The 16,504-nt window shown below is 36.0% G+C and overlaps 1 protein-coding gene and 1 long non-coding RNA gene across 3 annotated transcripts in view; both read right to left on the bottom strand.

Moving 5' to 3' along the window:
* The window catches only part of mef2cb (myocyte enhancer factor 2cb), an 88,226-nt gene extending 84,210 nt beyond the window's left edge, over positions 1-4,016 (bottom strand). The window contains exon 1 of one of the 2 annotated variants that reach the window (XM_057360902.1): positions 3,707-4,016. The gene's annotated coding sequence lies outside the window, so the exon portion shown is untranslated. The remainder of the gene's footprint in view (positions 1-3,706) is intronic. The other variant, XM_057360894.1, reaches the window with a different exon arrangement.
* A 443-nt stretch (positions 4,017-4,459) lies between these two features.
* On the bottom strand, positions 4,460-14,779 carry LOC130570569 (uncharacterized). Its single transcript, XR_008964979.1, has 3 exons — positions 14,610-14,779; positions 5,387-5,494; positions 4,460-4,770 (listed from the first exon to the last, which is right to left on the bottom strand). It is a non-coding gene; the product is annotated as an uncharacterized LOC130570569 (long non-coding RNA).
* Between the last annotated feature and the right edge of the window lie 1,725 nt (positions 14,780-16,504).

Genomic DNA, 16,504 nt, shown 5'->3' with positions numbered 1-16,504 from the left:
GCATAGAGGACTCTCTGTCCCCCATCTCACCGGAGAACTTTACAGAATGACTGGGCTATGCTGTCCCACTGACAATGATAAATTACATTAGCTGAAAAATATTTCAGCATTTCCCCACTTCCTTCCTCCTCTGACTTGTCTCCCATTTTTTGTTAGATTTTTGGCATTTTATAGGCTTGCATCCATTGGTGTGCCATGGGTCCCTCAGCCGCAAAGCGAAGCGCACACAGAGCCAATGTGCTTTATCACAGAACCTGCGACAACAGTAAGTAAAGTCTCGGCAAACACAGATCTAGCCGCTTCAACAAAAAGTGGAGTTAAGGTTGGGTGGCACCAAGACTGCTGGAATTGCTTTGCAGATCATCACTGTGTTCGTTGGATTTATTTGGTTAAAAGACAGTTCTAGTTCTCTAAACCTTGGCTATATTTAACTACATACTTTAAAACCACATAACTGAAATGCATCAAATGTGCTTTCCAAATTGTTTATGTTACGTTCTGGAGGAACCCTTGAACCCTTTCCAAACAGTTGACTATATTTGTCATTCTTTTCTAGTGTTCTTTGGGCTTAAAACCTGTCTTATTTTTCTTTTAAGATACTGACTGTAATGAAAGCGTTTAGATACCTTTGGATTTGAATCGCTGTGTTTAAGGAGAACGCCAAACGTGTCTATGGTGGACCACCCAGGGCAAAAGTGTCAAAACTCAATATGAGAAATTATGAGAAAGAGGAGTTACCTTTACCCATCTGATATTGTGGAACAGCACCTCTTTTATGTTCACCGTGTGACATGTTGTGTACACACATTTGCTGCACACACATACACACTGACACACTGACTTGTCTGGCATGCTCTTTGTGACAGTTTCTCCTATCTTTCAAAGCATCCTATTATCTTCTCATGTACAAACACACGTTAAAACACAATCCGTTTCATATCATGCAAATGCATTCACATACACAACTCTTGGAAATACTTCCAGTCGAATACAGACACTTTTGAGCATACATAATAATTACTCTGTGTTCTGTACATACCATATGAGCTCGCAGCGGATCTTTAGAACAGAGAATGCTCAGCTGAAAATTTTAATTTTATGCAGAAATATTCTAAAATGTGTTTTACAATATAATTAAACATCAAAGGCAGAACTATTCCTATGTGATTGTCTAGTACTCTGGTGAATCGACTCTGCACTACCTTCCCTTTTACACACAGAAAGAAAATTGCCAAGCGTCACAGCTAATTACTAAACACAGACAGATGCGAAGTTAAATTCATTATGCAGAAACCAGGACAGACTCATATGCACTGAGTGCGTTCATCTAATACCCAACCTCATAACCCTTTGAGGGTAAAAACGACTGATATGATGCTGGTTTATTAGCTTTATTAAACCAATTTTAGCCTAGTAAATGAAGAGAGAGAATGGAATAAAATGAAATGAGAAAAATGTTTAACTTCTTTGACTCAAAATTAACGAACTGCTGTGTAATAAAATGCACCGATATCACCTCTTTTTATTATTATTGCTTAACTGTTAAAATGAAAACAAAGACATCTTTCTTTAACTGTGAATGTTTGAAAGTCAATGGGAAATTGTAAATGCTTGGTTTAAACACCTTTTTAAGCACTTTGGTTTAAAAACGTAACATATTTAGATTACATATTAACACCATTGCTTATTTTAAATAATACAATGTTTTAAAATGAATCACTATGGAATATTCAATATAATCGCTACATTTACTTGAATGATTAGAGATTACACCACTATATGTATGTGAAGTGTAATTTACATTTGGACTGCATATTACCCGTACGCAATTTGCAAATAAAAACATTTTCTTCTGTTTAACAGGATAAACTGTGTAAAACCTGAACAAATATTTAGTGACATTTATTAAGTACAGGAACAATTACGGATTGTCGCTTCGGAGGGTCACACAAACTGTGCCTGTAAAAGCCCCTAACAATCGGCTCAAGTACCTCAGCCAATCAGAATGACACATGACAAGATGATCCCTCTTTGAGGGAAGTGTAACACTGTTGTCACTGTTGGTTTTGTGAATCGACAGAAGCCTAATCCCCAGTTATTTCACAAAGAGGACATGTCTGAGGACCAATCGTGTGTGCGCATATATGATCACGTCTCTGAGTGTAACCATGTGAATTAACATGAAAGTAAATTCATTTTCCTCTTGGGCAGATTAAACAAACACTAAATCCCAGGAGAGCAACAGGTGAGACACACACAAAGATAAATACTAGAGCCTCATTGATTGTGTTTGTCTGTCTAATGATGTAGTCGGCAACAGTGCACTTGAAGTATACAAGTGACAGAAATAAAATATGCGAAAGCCCTTTCAGACAGAGAAATTGCACATTTGTTTAAAATTTTTGAAATGCTGCTTAAAATATTAACAAAGAAAACTATTGCATGGAACCTGTCATATTGTTTCGCACAGAAACGGCAACATAATATCTCTGTTTAGACAAAACAGTGACATAGATTCTTTGTCACTTTTGTCACATTTTTGTTCTCTGTTAATTGTTTAATTAACAGAGGAGATCCTTCTTTGTCAAAGAAGCGTCTCCTCTGTTAATTAAACAATCACTTTCATTCATTTATATCTGTTTCTGTCTTCACCTTTATATGTAAAACTACTAATTCTCATATTTTTGCAGCTACCAGCCTAATTAGACATCAAAATGTAATTGGACTAACTCTTCAAAAAAATGATATAAAAAATTACCTGACACTGATTCATATCACTAAATAATTCCTCTATACTACATTACACTTCTTTGGCATGAAGAACACTTTAACTTATTTTAGCTGTTTAAAATCTTTGGCACTCAACTTCAATCTTGCAAACTTCACTGTTATCTCTTTTTAGATTTAATTTACTTGGCAATTAAAAAGTTACAAATAAACTATAATAAAAAATTAATAAAAGGGAAATCAAATAATTTATTATTAATAAACTGAAAAATAGGATTTTTGCATTGGTTTTGGATAAGTAATGTTTGCATTATGTTTTATTTACTATACTTACAATTACTATTAGCCTACTAGAAGTTGCTGTGGTTTTGTTATTTATACTCCAGAGTTCCATTTTATTTGGAACGTTGGTCAGTAGTTAGTCACATTTAAATTTGATCTACCCACTTACAAAAAATAGATATAAAAATAAATAGTCTGAATGAAATTAATGAAAATTAATCATAAATGGATGCATAATATTTTAGCAATGCATTAACTCCTGATGACCACCGGACTGGTTTAACACCAAGCTTTGTATTCACTTTGATTGTAATTTCATTCATTGTTTTAAACAGCTTGAAAGTGTTAGTTTATTCTGCACTCAGAAAGCACTTTAGTAGGCATAAAATAGCCTACCCATGGGTCTATGTTTAAAATAAATAAAGTGTTTAGGCGGTATACTAAGTGATTGTCCTGTTATTCTGCATGTCAGTCCTAATAAAAAGAACATGTGAGTGTTGTAGAAATAGCGGAGCGTTTGTCATGTCAACTATTACTGTAGTTGAGTCTATTACTGTAACACTCACCCTTGTGGTCGCGGGAACTAACGGAGATATAACGCATTATTTTATTTTTTGTTTAACACAACATTCTAACAAGTTCACGCAATTTCTTCATTGACAAACGTACAACAGTGTGAGATATTAGTGTTACTTACTTCATGGTGCGTGTAAAGTGTGTCCGGTGAAGTTTGTCCTGCGGTGTGACGAAAGGCGCTGAGCCGCCGGGTGGACTTCACCGCTTAACACTTAAAATCCACCAACAATCACTACCACCACCGAAAAAAGTGTCGTTCTCTACAGATGTGTTTTTTTTCTTGTGTCTGATGAATCGTTTCAGATGCTGAGGATATAGCGCTTGGTGTCGGTCGGCCACGGTGAGGAATGATTAAGCCGTTATTGCGAGTGATGATGTTGAGCACCGCTCCGAGCCTCAGCCTCTCTCTCTCTCTCTCTCTCTCTCTCTCTCTCTCTCTCTCTCTCTCTCTCTCTCTCTCTCTCTCTCCCCACACGCCGGGCAAATACGGCAAATACGCCGGGTTTACTCTTGAAGGGGGACGGGCTTAGATCACTCCAGCGTTTTAATGAAAGAAGCAACACTCTTTTATCCACGTTTTTATCTCCTACCTGATAAAAGTCAAGCTACTCTGAGTATTATCAAAGTTGACCTGAGCGCAAGTAACAAGGTTGATTGACACTTATCAGATGCACCCAATACATTTTTAATGTAATTTTGAAATAACAACAACAATATAAATAGAGAGAGAGAGAGAGAGAGAGAGAGAGAGAGAGAGAGAGAGAGAGAGAGAGAGAGAGAGAGAGAGAGAGAGAGATTGTTATTGTTACAATTTAACATGTTTAGCTTAAATAAATATTGAAATTATATTACAATTTTTATTAGAACCCAAACAGAACTTGCAGTTGTACAAAAAAAAAAACGTTTTATTTTTTATTACTTATCTTACTCAGAAAACATAAATTAAATGTTCTCAATCACTGCCTCACCATGCAATGATTTAAGCATATCAGGAGGAGTCAAGGCAATTAGAATAATACAATGGGACACTTTGGTGCACTCACCAAAGTTCCCCACCAGTGACCAGCCTATAAAAAATGTGAAATCGATTATAAGTGTAAAGGTTTGACAAAGGAACTATCTTGTTTTTGTTGCTTTCAGTTCCTCATCTTAAGTCTTAGGTTCAAGCGTGGGCCACTTGAGTCACTGAAACAAACCAGATGTAGAGGTAAAACATTAAATCAGTTAGTAAATTAATAAAACCTGCTAATCAGCTTGACAGACTGCAACTAGATCAGGTGGTATCAGCTTCTGTTAGAACCCACTTCTGGATTACACAGTAATCTTGAATTGCATTTTATTGGTAATTTTCATATTTAAATCAATACGTCTTAAATTCCACCAGCTATATGATACCATACTGTATGCTATGTTTCATCAGATTCTTTGATTCACCATGTATTTGCATAGACATTTTTTTCCAATGTAAATGCAAGCCAATGAAAATGTCTTTAACCCAGGGCTGGGTCTAGAGAGGACACTGTCCTCACAGATTTCCTTTGGGTCCCTTCAAAAATGTCTAGCTGACAAAATTAAACATTACATATTTCTTATTTGTATTATCTATTAAATAATAATATATTACATAATAATCAAAGAAAATTACGCATGCAATGAACTATGATTATATTACTACAACCGCTGCCCGTTCAGAATGTCTGATTGCCCTCCAGCCTGCCTAGCAGGACCTGCTTTTACCTCATGATCAGAATAGAGTAGGTCAGGATGTAATTTATTTACTTTATTACCATGTTTTACTCACTGTGTTCAATATTCCTTCAGTTCTTTCAGATCCAGCATGTGGTTTGTCTTGGTTTCACCAGGAGACTCTTTGAGGTTTCAGTACGTGGTGTTAGTTGTTTAGTTGGCACTTGGTGAAGAAACATAGAGAGAGAAATTATTTGTGTCTTAATAGCCATATATAGATTCAGGATAAACTGCATGACTGGAAGAACTACAAAAGGAATAAATAAATATATAAACACTGTAATTGAGTTGCCTTTGCATATTCATGTAGATAAACTAAGAGGAACAGAAACAACAGTAACTACGGCAACTACTGTACATTATCAGTGCTACCCTGTTGAGATCTGCCTAAATTAATTGCAGTTTTAATCACAAATATTAGTTTGTTCCAGATATCTTTTTCCTTATAAAGACAAAAGGCATTATTAGAAATATGCAAGTAAATGTTTATATTTTCTTTTTACAAATTGTTCCTGACATTTCCTGTCATTCTCTGTCCCTCTTTCTTCGTGGCTGGGCTGGGTCTGGTCTATTATTTGCACACTTTTACTCTCAGGTTGTGCACCCCTAATCTTCAAACACTCTTCTGATCAAATGAAAACTAAAAGAAAACTAAAGAGACCAGTGACTTCCAAGGCACACCATTGACATGCATGAAATATAGGTCATTTTTAACCATAGATGGTCTATTTAAACTGATTCAGTTCTGACTGTGCATACAGTAGGTTCTGTATTATAGGAAATATATAGGCTATACATTAGAATTTGGTGTAATCAATATTTTAAAGTATTACCATGTTTGAAATAATAGTATTTTACATGCCTCATTAACAACTTTTTCATATCGCTGCTGTCCTTCTGAAACCTTGTATCTCCATATTTTGATATTATTATATTTTTTGCATAAATTATTATGTAATAAATTAATAAAATAATTTAATTAATAAAACACAGTATTTAATCATTTAAAAAGCACTGTGTTTTTTCTATTTCCTGAAAAAAACTGCAGATTTTCACATACAAGCTTTCAAAAGGGCAGCGAAGATATTAAACATTTTTAGGAAAAGGAGATTTAGAAGAAAATGTCTAGTATGAGGTTAACACACACAATTATTTTCATTATACTAAAATTGAAATACAAGGTAAAACATAGTTGCACAAATCCCTAAATTGAATGTAAATGAAAGTGGAATGAGTAAGGTCACAACATAACACAACACAAGTTTTGAATAACAATATAAAATTGAATATCCTGTTCCTTTGTCATAAACAAGAGACAATTTAAAATGTTTAGAGCTGATTGTGGAATACTGTTACGATTCCTTGGTTGACATATTCCACACAGACACCTTTTATGTCATCTATAACATTAAACATTGATGTTTTGATTAGATTTGACCTAATTTACAAACATGTATGCACAAATGAATTATTGTCCCTCTTATTTTCAATCTTTCAATTTTAGTTAATCCAAACTGAACCTGCTTGCCATTACTCAATATCAACAAAATGAGTTCTAAAAATTTCAAAGCAGCGTTAAAAGTGCCCAGTAATAATTATGTCATTTCATTTACACAAACATGTAAAACAGTAAAAAAGTAATTTTGAAGTTTCTATTTCATCTGTTTGTGTTTGTAACAAGCAGTTGTAAGGTGAAAGATAAATACACAATGTTAATGGCTGACAACAATCCCACCTACGTTGTTTTCTTTTCGGAAGGCCGATAGTTACCCACGTGTATCTTATTATCTCCTGTCAGACATAAGTAGCGCTCAGAGAGGAAAGAGGGACAAAGCTTCTATTTTATCTTAAGAGCATGATAAACATCAACACATTTTACAAATTACATTTGGCAAACAGGAACAAACCAAGGCCGTTTGTGTATGTGCAAGTGTGTGCGTGTAATGAGTTGCTGATCAGGCTCATGTGAAAACGCAATCTGGCAGTTTCTGCTGATAATTTTGTCAAGTGCTCAAACACCAGCACTGAGTTTTCACAATGCAGGGGAACACTGGGGATGAGTGTGTCTCTGCAGCCTGGCCCGCTAATAGATACTCCTTTTCCCTGCCTTAATTTTCTCAGTTTATCTCACTCCACCTCTCTGCTTCTCTCACTTCCACCTTTAATTAGATTAATTTCCTCTCTTTATACGTCTGCATTTTGAAGAAATAGGGGAGACAGGGGAAAAACAAACTAACTTGGTATTTAAACAGTACATCAGCTATGGGTGACGAAGAAGTGCATTTTTGTTTCTGCTACACCACAGTATGTTTTGTGTCATGTCCTTCTTTTTCTTCCTTCAGTTTAAATTAAAATTGAGAGCAAAATAATGATATGCCATACTACCCTATGCTCACATAATTCTATTATAAGACGGGTCTTTGTGCACCAAATGTACTAAATCTGTGTAATATTATTTAGTTTTATTTATATTAACAATTTAATGTTATACATAATAATGAAACAAATGTCTGAATGACCTTACAGGCAGCATATAAGACCAACAAAACACACAGTTATATGTTATCTATATTACCAAAACTTTCTATGAACCTCAAGGTATAAAAGAAAAAGTTGCAGTAAAAAGTTACAAACTGCTAAAAGCACAAAGACGATGCAATCATCATGGTCTGAGTCCTTTCTTCATTGAATTTAAATAGCACTTGTGCACATTAACACATATTGTGGTTGGAGGAAAAATGCAAGTGAAGTGTTTACTTGCATGGGACAAATTTGGTAATTTGCATGTTCTGTTGGGCAAACAACGCGTGAAGGCTACACCTTTGATTCATTATAGATGAACCACAACCAGCACAACTCGGTTAAGCCTTTGTGCAGGATGCTGCTGCTCTGGTTTCAGTTTTAAAGCTGTGTGCTGGAAAAAGCCAGCCCAGTTCCAGTTACTCTGAACTCTACTGAAGTCTTTATCTCCCCTGTCAATACACCTGTACTATGTCCTACTTGCTATGCAGGCCCAAATGAGTTGGTGACAAGTGACAGCAAAAGTTGAAAACTATATTTGTTGCACTCCAATAATGTATAAGCATGGTGCAAAGGCCAATTTATGAGAATGGATCATGGCTTTTAAAGTAAAACTTGAAACTACAATACACATCTGTGCCAGCAGGGGCGCACTAAGTCTTTCTCAGAGGCAACCCTGTCCATCACAGTTGAACAAACAGTATTATAACCAGAGGTGGGTAGAGTAGCCAAAATCTTTACTCAAGTAAAAGTACAAGTAACTAGAGAAATTGTTACTCAAGTAAAAGTAAAAGTCACTATTTTAAAAATTACTTGAGTAAAAGTAAAAAAGTATGCAATGAAAAAACTACTCAAGTAGCTAGTTACTTAGTTACTTTGTATCTGATTATATAGGCCTTCTACATTAAATTAATATTAACGCCAATATTTTAATATTACATTTTAATCAATATTTTTATTATCATAAGCAGATATCTTTGCAATATACTAGAGAGACTAAAGAATAGACAAACACAGAAGAGACAAGCATTTCTGTAAATTTCATCTAGTCCTGATGTCAATGTAGTTTACACAACTTATTTAGAATAATAGACCATGTCAAACTAAAGCATGAACTAAACTCAGAGCATTTCCTAAGATGATCTAGAACATCTGCAGTGCTCTCTTAAATGAAATACACATTTTTTAACAAAGCTCATGTTTTCTCGTGTTGTGTCACGTGTGTGTTGTGAAACGCTCTTACTTGTAAACAAACAGTAAACAGTGAACCACACGCCCATCAACAAGTTTTCTTCCTTCTGTTCGTCAAATGTATATTTCTGCAGGAAATCTGTCTGACGAACAGGTCGCGCGGGAGCGCGCATATGGCGGGCATTTATCATTGCTGGCAAACAATATGACACATTTGCAGTTTTGATTGTATAGATATAGATTCATATCCACTTCATCCAACGCTCTTTGTGTTCTGCGTGTTCTTAAGTTTCGCGCTACGAGGAGTGAGTAATCCTGATTCAGATGATTCAGATCGTGCTGCGAACTGAACAAATCATTTGAACTGATTCATTAGCCCATTCAAATGGTTTTTCCCATTGTTCAATTAATGCTTTCAAAAGAATCGACTCAAAAGAATCGATCACTCGGGAATGCCCGTAAAAAGAGACGACAACCTTGAAATAAACAACGCGTTTTAAAAAGCATATTTTAAAATGAAGGAACGAAGGAACGTCACGCAATGTAAGTTATGTAACGAAGTAAAAGTACAGATTTTCTATTAGAAATTTACTCAAGTAAGAGTAAAAGTACACACTTTTAATTTTACTTAAAAAGTACATATTTTCCAAAATGTTACTCAAGTAAATGTAACGAAGTAAATGTAACGCGTTACTACCCACCTCTGATTATAACTGAAAGGTGAATGTTACAAAATGTTCAGAATATAGTGTACAACAACAAGTGCATGTTAAGCAGCAAAACTGAAAACATGCAATGTCACAACAACACAAAAAAAGTGTAAAAACAAGCATGCACACCTCTCAGTTCATGTGTTCAGAGTTCATGGAGTGCACCAGCAGTCTCCTTTAATTTTTCAGTTCAAATTTATGAAGTAGACAGGTCCTCCTGCAGTCAGTTGAATCACTGTTATGTTCACCCTTCAGCTCAAAGTTCCCTTTGTCTGTCTAATACTAAAAGATGGAAAAAATATAAAAACCTGACTCAAATGATTTTTCCTCCTTTGAATGGTTGGAAACTAATTCACTCAAAACCTCTGCAAACTTTGCACAGTTATTTCATTGTTTCAACACTTTTTTAAGGTTGGCGGCACTAAAAAAGATGCCAACGTCACATTTTTCTGTGTCCAGACTCAGAGTGCCAACTGGTGTTTCCTGAGCTTGTGCAGAAGTAGGGCCCTAACAGATGTTGGGTATTATGGACAGGCAGTGAAAATTACACCTATATTTTCTGATGTTTAAACCTAAACGGTTTCTGTACCAGACAGTTCAGATTATCTCTGAGGGGCTTTTTATAGCGTTAAAGGAAATAAACTATGTATTTTATTTTCATGTATTTATTGCATTTTATTTACCCCCCCCAAAAAATTACATAAAACATTTAATATCTCAGCACCTCCCTTTATTCTTTTCTCTTATTTACTCACTTTCATCTCTCTATTATACCTACATTTTTCTCTCATTTACTCATTTTCTCTTACTCCCGCAGTGTTGTGCAGAGTAACTTTAGGCTGTGATGCCAAGGACACTCACATACACATTTCAAGCAGTTGAAAAACTGACAAGGCAAGGTTACATCATTTATTAATCACGGGTTATGTTACTGTAAGTTCTTTGTGCTAATATTTTTTAGCATTAATTTAGTATTTAGTACACACTGGTTTTGTATGCAAGCTTAAAAACTATTAAATATATATAAGAAATATATTAGAATGGGGTACTTAGAAGGCTTAGTATATAAACATTGACACACCACTTTTAGTGAAAATAAATTTTATTTACTTATTATTGTTAATAATATTGTTAAGATATATATCTTTATTATAAAGGGTTGCAAAGAAACAAAACTTTTCTCCTTTACCCTCTGTCTGAAAGAGCAATACTGCTGTCATTTTAACCACACTATATTAGAAAACCCAACAAAAATAACTTTTGTAATAAAAACTTTGTAACAAGAGGGACCACACATTGGATCACACATTCTAATTACAGTAAATGCGCAGGTAAAGTCACGAATATTCTATCCTCACCTAAAAGAATAGCATGTCATTATACCGCTCGCAAAAATACTTGCAGAAGCTTTACGCTGGAGAATATAAAATCATAGGAGAGTTTTGACGAACGATTCCAAGTGTATGCATGCTGAACGCATGCCACCTAAACCTCTTTTTGCCTGCAATAGCACCCCAGACTCATTCTTATTCAAACAAGATGAGACTGGAGGCAGGCAATAGAGATTAGCCTGAGATCAAAAGGCAGTGAAGCACTCATGTTTTGTAGATTCAGATGGGCCCCATCCAGCATGTATGTAAGATCCACGGAGGAGTGGAGCTCTATGCTTATTCCATCTTCTCCAAGGGGCAGACAAGAGTAAGCTGAGCAAAGACAGACAGAGAAAATGATCGATAAAGAGGCAAGACTTCAGCCCCAGTGTGAAATATTGGAAATAGATTATGAAAAGGAGGAAAAACGACAAACAAAGAAGTCACTGCAAGCAATTATACAGCAACACAGATAATTCCCCTTGTTTCAGTGCTGGAGAGATAAAACCATTTCCATGTGTTTATTATGTCGCTGATAATTTGTTTTAAATATGAAATACTCCTGAATAATATGGAGCCATGTAACCTAAGAACATAGTATCTGGATCTGCAACATAAGGATGGTAACAACCGCGACGCCTGCGTGCCAACTACGATTAATATAAATAAACGTGGGGGGTTGATTTCTCAGCACTGTATATGTTTCACAGCAAATGCAGGCTTAGTAGCTGTATAAGTAGCCTATGCAAACAGGTTTGTCTTTGTCACACACTTACTGGCAAGTGGCGGTGATACTGAAGTTATTTGCTAAGGCTATGTTTGTAGAAAATGTAAAAAGGAGAAAAAACAAATGCAACAGCAGAATGCACAATTTGTGTAATTTCGATTTATTGCAATTTGTAATTTGGGACTGTTGTAAAGTCTGTGAGTTCTTGGAGAAGAGGACTAGCAAACACACACACACACATCACATACATTCACACAAACAGACAAACCGAATCCTTGACATAGCCACTGGCTAAAAAGTCAGAGAACAGTTAAAAAAAAAGGGTGCCTCCTTTACTAAGTTCATCACCTTTGCTGCAAGAAAACAACGCTTTTCCCAACCACAATTCAGATCAAAGATTTATATTTTATTTATTTATTTTGGTAGCGAGAAAGTTTTTCAAATGACAAACATGGGAGCTTTGGTAAACTGGGTCAGAGCTGCCTTGGCTGTGTCTCCGTGGGGTGGGTTGGTGGGGGGTGCAGAATGTCACCCACTGAACACCCAGGAAGAGAGGGATTTGATGGCAAGAAAGGGATAAGGGATGCTTCCTTAAAAATATGCTGCCTCAGAAATATTGTTCTCAGAATGTAAATAACCTGTGCTAGAAGAGAAAACAGATTGGGCTTGGAATTCTATTCTAAAAGGATTCTCAAAATTAACAGAGGTGGGTAGAGTAGCCAAAATCTTTACTCAAGTAAAAGTACAAGTAACTAGAGAAATTGTTACTCAAGTAAAAGTAAAAGTCACTATTTTAAAAACTACTTGAGTAAAAGTAAAAAAGTATGCAATGAAAAAACTACTCAAGTAGCTAGTTACTTAGTTACTTTGTATCTTATTATATAGGCCTACTACATAAAATTAATATTAACGCCAATATTTTAATAAATATTTTTATTATCATAAGCAGATATCTTTGCAATATACTAGAGAGACTAAAGAATAGACAAACACAGAAGAGACAAGCATTTCTGTAAATTTCATCTAGTCCTGATGTCAATGTAGTTTACACAACTTATTTAGAATAATAGACCATGTCAAACTAAAGCATGAACTAAACTCAGAGCATTTCCTAAGATGATCTAGAACATCTGCAGTGCTCTCTTAAATGAAATACACACTTTTGAACAAAGCTCATGTTTTCTCGTGTTGTGTCACGTGTGTGTTGTGAAACGCTCTTACTTGTAAACAAACAGTAAACAGTGAACCACACGCCCATCAACAAGTTTTCTTCCTTCTGTTCTTCAAATGTATATTTCTGCAGGCCCACGTCTCTGTGTCTGACGGGTAACGCGCATGTTGCGGTGTCTGACGAACAGGTCGCGCGGGTGCGCGCATATGGCCGGCATTTATCATTGCTGGCAAACAATATGACACATTTGCAGTTTTGATTGTATAGATATAGATTAATATCCACTTCATCCAACGCTCTTTGTGTTCTGCGTGTTCTTAAATTTCGCGCTACGAGGAGTGAGTAATCCTGATTCAGATGATTCAGATCGTGCTGCGAACTGAACAAATCATTTGAACTGATTCATTAGCCTATTCAAATGGTTTTGCCCATTGTTCAATTAATGCTTTCAAAATAATCGACTCAAAAGAATCAATCACCCGTAAAAAGAGACGACAACCTTGAAATAAACAACGCGTTTTAAAAAGCATATTTTAAAATGAAGGAACGAAGGAACGTCACGCAATGTAAGTTATGTAACGAAGTAAAAGTACAGATTTTCTATTAGAAATTTACTCAAGTAAGAGTAAAAGTACACACTTTCAATTTTACTTAAAAAGTACATATTTTCCAAAATGGTACTCAAGTAAATGTAACGAAGTAAATGTAGCGCGTTACTACCCACCTCTGAAAATTAATGTCAAATCTAAGTTCCGTTTAATTGTTTATAGTCTTGAAAACACTCTGAATTTAAAGTTTATATAGAATACATGTTCAATGCATTAGCAAAACTTATATAGGCCTATGAAGTTAAATTGAAATATATACATTTCATCATATATATTTATATATGAAATATATAAAGAACACCAATTCCAATTTCAATAACTCAATTTTTCTGGTCATTTATTGAAACACGCCCCACAGATTCCCTCAAGCTCAAAAGTTCTCATTTGCAAACTGTTCAGACTGCTCCTATAGTGAAAGCTCACAAATTCCCTTGTTATTTTAAACTTAAACTAGCAATGTCAAACTTGTACTAAGGCCAAAGTGATACAAATTGATATTGATTTTGTCATGGTAGCTCGCTCAGAAGTGAGGAGAATCTAAACACTCTGCTGGGGCAAGGTAGTTTCCCTGTGCTTCACTTCAAACCAAGCAAATAGTTGTTACATTCAATTACCTTAAACAAGAGTCATAATTAGCCCTGACTTTGAGGAACAAGGACAACATTAAAGTGCCAATTCTTGTGGTTTTTTTTAATATTAGATTATACAAATAAGTGCAAAATCATTACGTAGCTTATATGTTTCTTTAACCTGAGATGACTGTTTCAGACCCCCTCAAACGTCTCTGTTCATATTGTTCAAACTGTAATCCTCCTACAAAAGGACAAATCCTCAGAAAATGAACTACCTCACAATTTTTGGGCACTATCGGCACACACTGTGCCCAGCCACGGTACAGTTCTCGTGTTTTCCATGGACACATTTGTTCAGCTCATCACAAGAGGGAAAGAGGAAGGGCAGAGCTTGGAGAGAAAAACTCACCGGTGCCGATCTTGTGCTTCCCCAGGAAGTTACACCCTGCAGTTCCAGCTGTCAGGCAGGTAAGTCAAACTTTCACAAAACAATATTTACGAAGAAAGCATAAGAAATGTCCTGCATTTATAAAGCCAGGCCAGCTGGCTTGGAACAGAAATCCTAATGTGGGTTGTGTTACCCTGCAAACTCTCTTGAATCTGACATGGGTGTTATGCGTACGCACATAAATGAGACACTTACTCCCTAAACACCCCCTCCATGAATAAAGTTACCCAGAAGATTTGCAGTATTTGCAAGTATTTGGCATTGCCCGATCTCCACCTGTTCTTGTCTCTCCAGCCTTAAAGTTATATTAAGGTTTCAGAGATATCAGTGACACCCAGACCTTTGTCATTGCTGGCCCAGATCACTGTCCCCAACTGTCATCAAGAAGAGAACATCAAATAAAACTGGACATGCCGTCCATACTGTATGAATATGTACATAAGGATGATTGATAGATTTAGCTATCGCACATTTTTAAGTGTGAAAGGTGTGAAGTAAAAGCACCTTCCGGTATGAGCCATTGATTAGCTTACTTTTTTTGAATAACATCAAACCGTAGCACATTATGCTGTCCGTGTCATAACACATTTTCAAGAAGTATTTATGATAATCCAATTATAAATGATATTTTAACCTGAAATAGCACAACAACAGGGGAGACAAGCATTTACGGCTTCAAACACGTATTCCCAGAGGCTCACAGAATTCCATTCTCTTTGTGACATCACATTTGTATTGACCCTGTTTGCAATATCCTTGGGATATGTGACCTTTACCGGGAATGGGTTTTGGGTATGATGGAATGAGTTCATCATAGATAGCTAATGTTACAATAGCATAATGGGGATTTAATCGGTATAGGACACAAAAATATGACAGAAAGCAGTAAAAGTGTTCGTTGACTGTAAAAACACTGCAACAGGATGTAGACCGGGCCAGTCACAAGGGAACATGAAACTGCTAAGGGGATAAGGTGTAATTATCCCTTACTGTACAGAGCACTTAGTAACAAAAACATAATTTGCTCATAATTGCATTTATTGTTGGCCGTCCCCACTTTTCTTAACTGAGTTACAATACGTTGCCTCATTTACCCAGGTCTTTGCCTGGATAAGTGTATGTGAGAGTCAGTACACTTCTGCCTTTCTCCTTCCTCCTAAACCAGTCACAGACAGTGCTTTCCTACATTGAATAAAAACATTTTTAAGCTTGAATGTCTCGCTCTCTCTTAGCTTCCCAGTGACCGTCTCTATGTTTAATGGCCAGGCGCTCTTAGAGCCCTCATTGCTGGACAGGCTGCATGCTCCAGCGGCAGAAGCGGCAGCAACATCTAGGAGTCTGCCTGTCTGCGCGGCTCTGGAGGAAAGAAGACCAGTGGCAATTCACAGCAGCAAAGACGCCCTAGCATTCAACCACAGGAGCCAGCGCGGCTCCCCCCATGAGGCACACTGACTGAACCCAAGTATGTGTGTGTGAGGGAGAAAGAGAGAGAATAAGAGAAGGATTTGTTCAAAAAAATGTTATGTGTATATTTTAGTGTGGTGAGTAGGCCTATGTCTGTATTTAACACCACATGCTCTGTTATCTTAAAGGTGACAGAAGGCGAATAGGAAGGGCAAAACTGCATCTTTCCTCAGGCTGTGTTTTCTTTAAAACTTTAGCGCAATTAGATTTTTAGTTCAGTCATTAACAGCAAATTAAAAACAATTAACTTGATGAATTTACTGACAGATTTGTTTCTGCGATTTGTTTTTACAGACCTTGGCAGACAGACCTCTAAGATTTTGAATAAGAGTAACAATTCATATTCTTTGATAATTCAATTGATAGATATATATTATATATTGTATACTTAT

This window comes from Triplophysa rosa, linkage group LG2 (assembly GCF_024868665.1).
Source record: "Triplophysa rosa linkage group LG2, Trosa_1v2, whole genome shotgun sequence".
Lineage (NCBI taxonomy): Eukaryota > Metazoa > Chordata > Actinopteri > Cypriniformes > Nemacheilidae > Triplophysa > Triplophysa rosa.
Note: the sequence above shows the minus strand (reverse complement) of the source record. Positions and strands in the feature narration are given on the sequence as shown.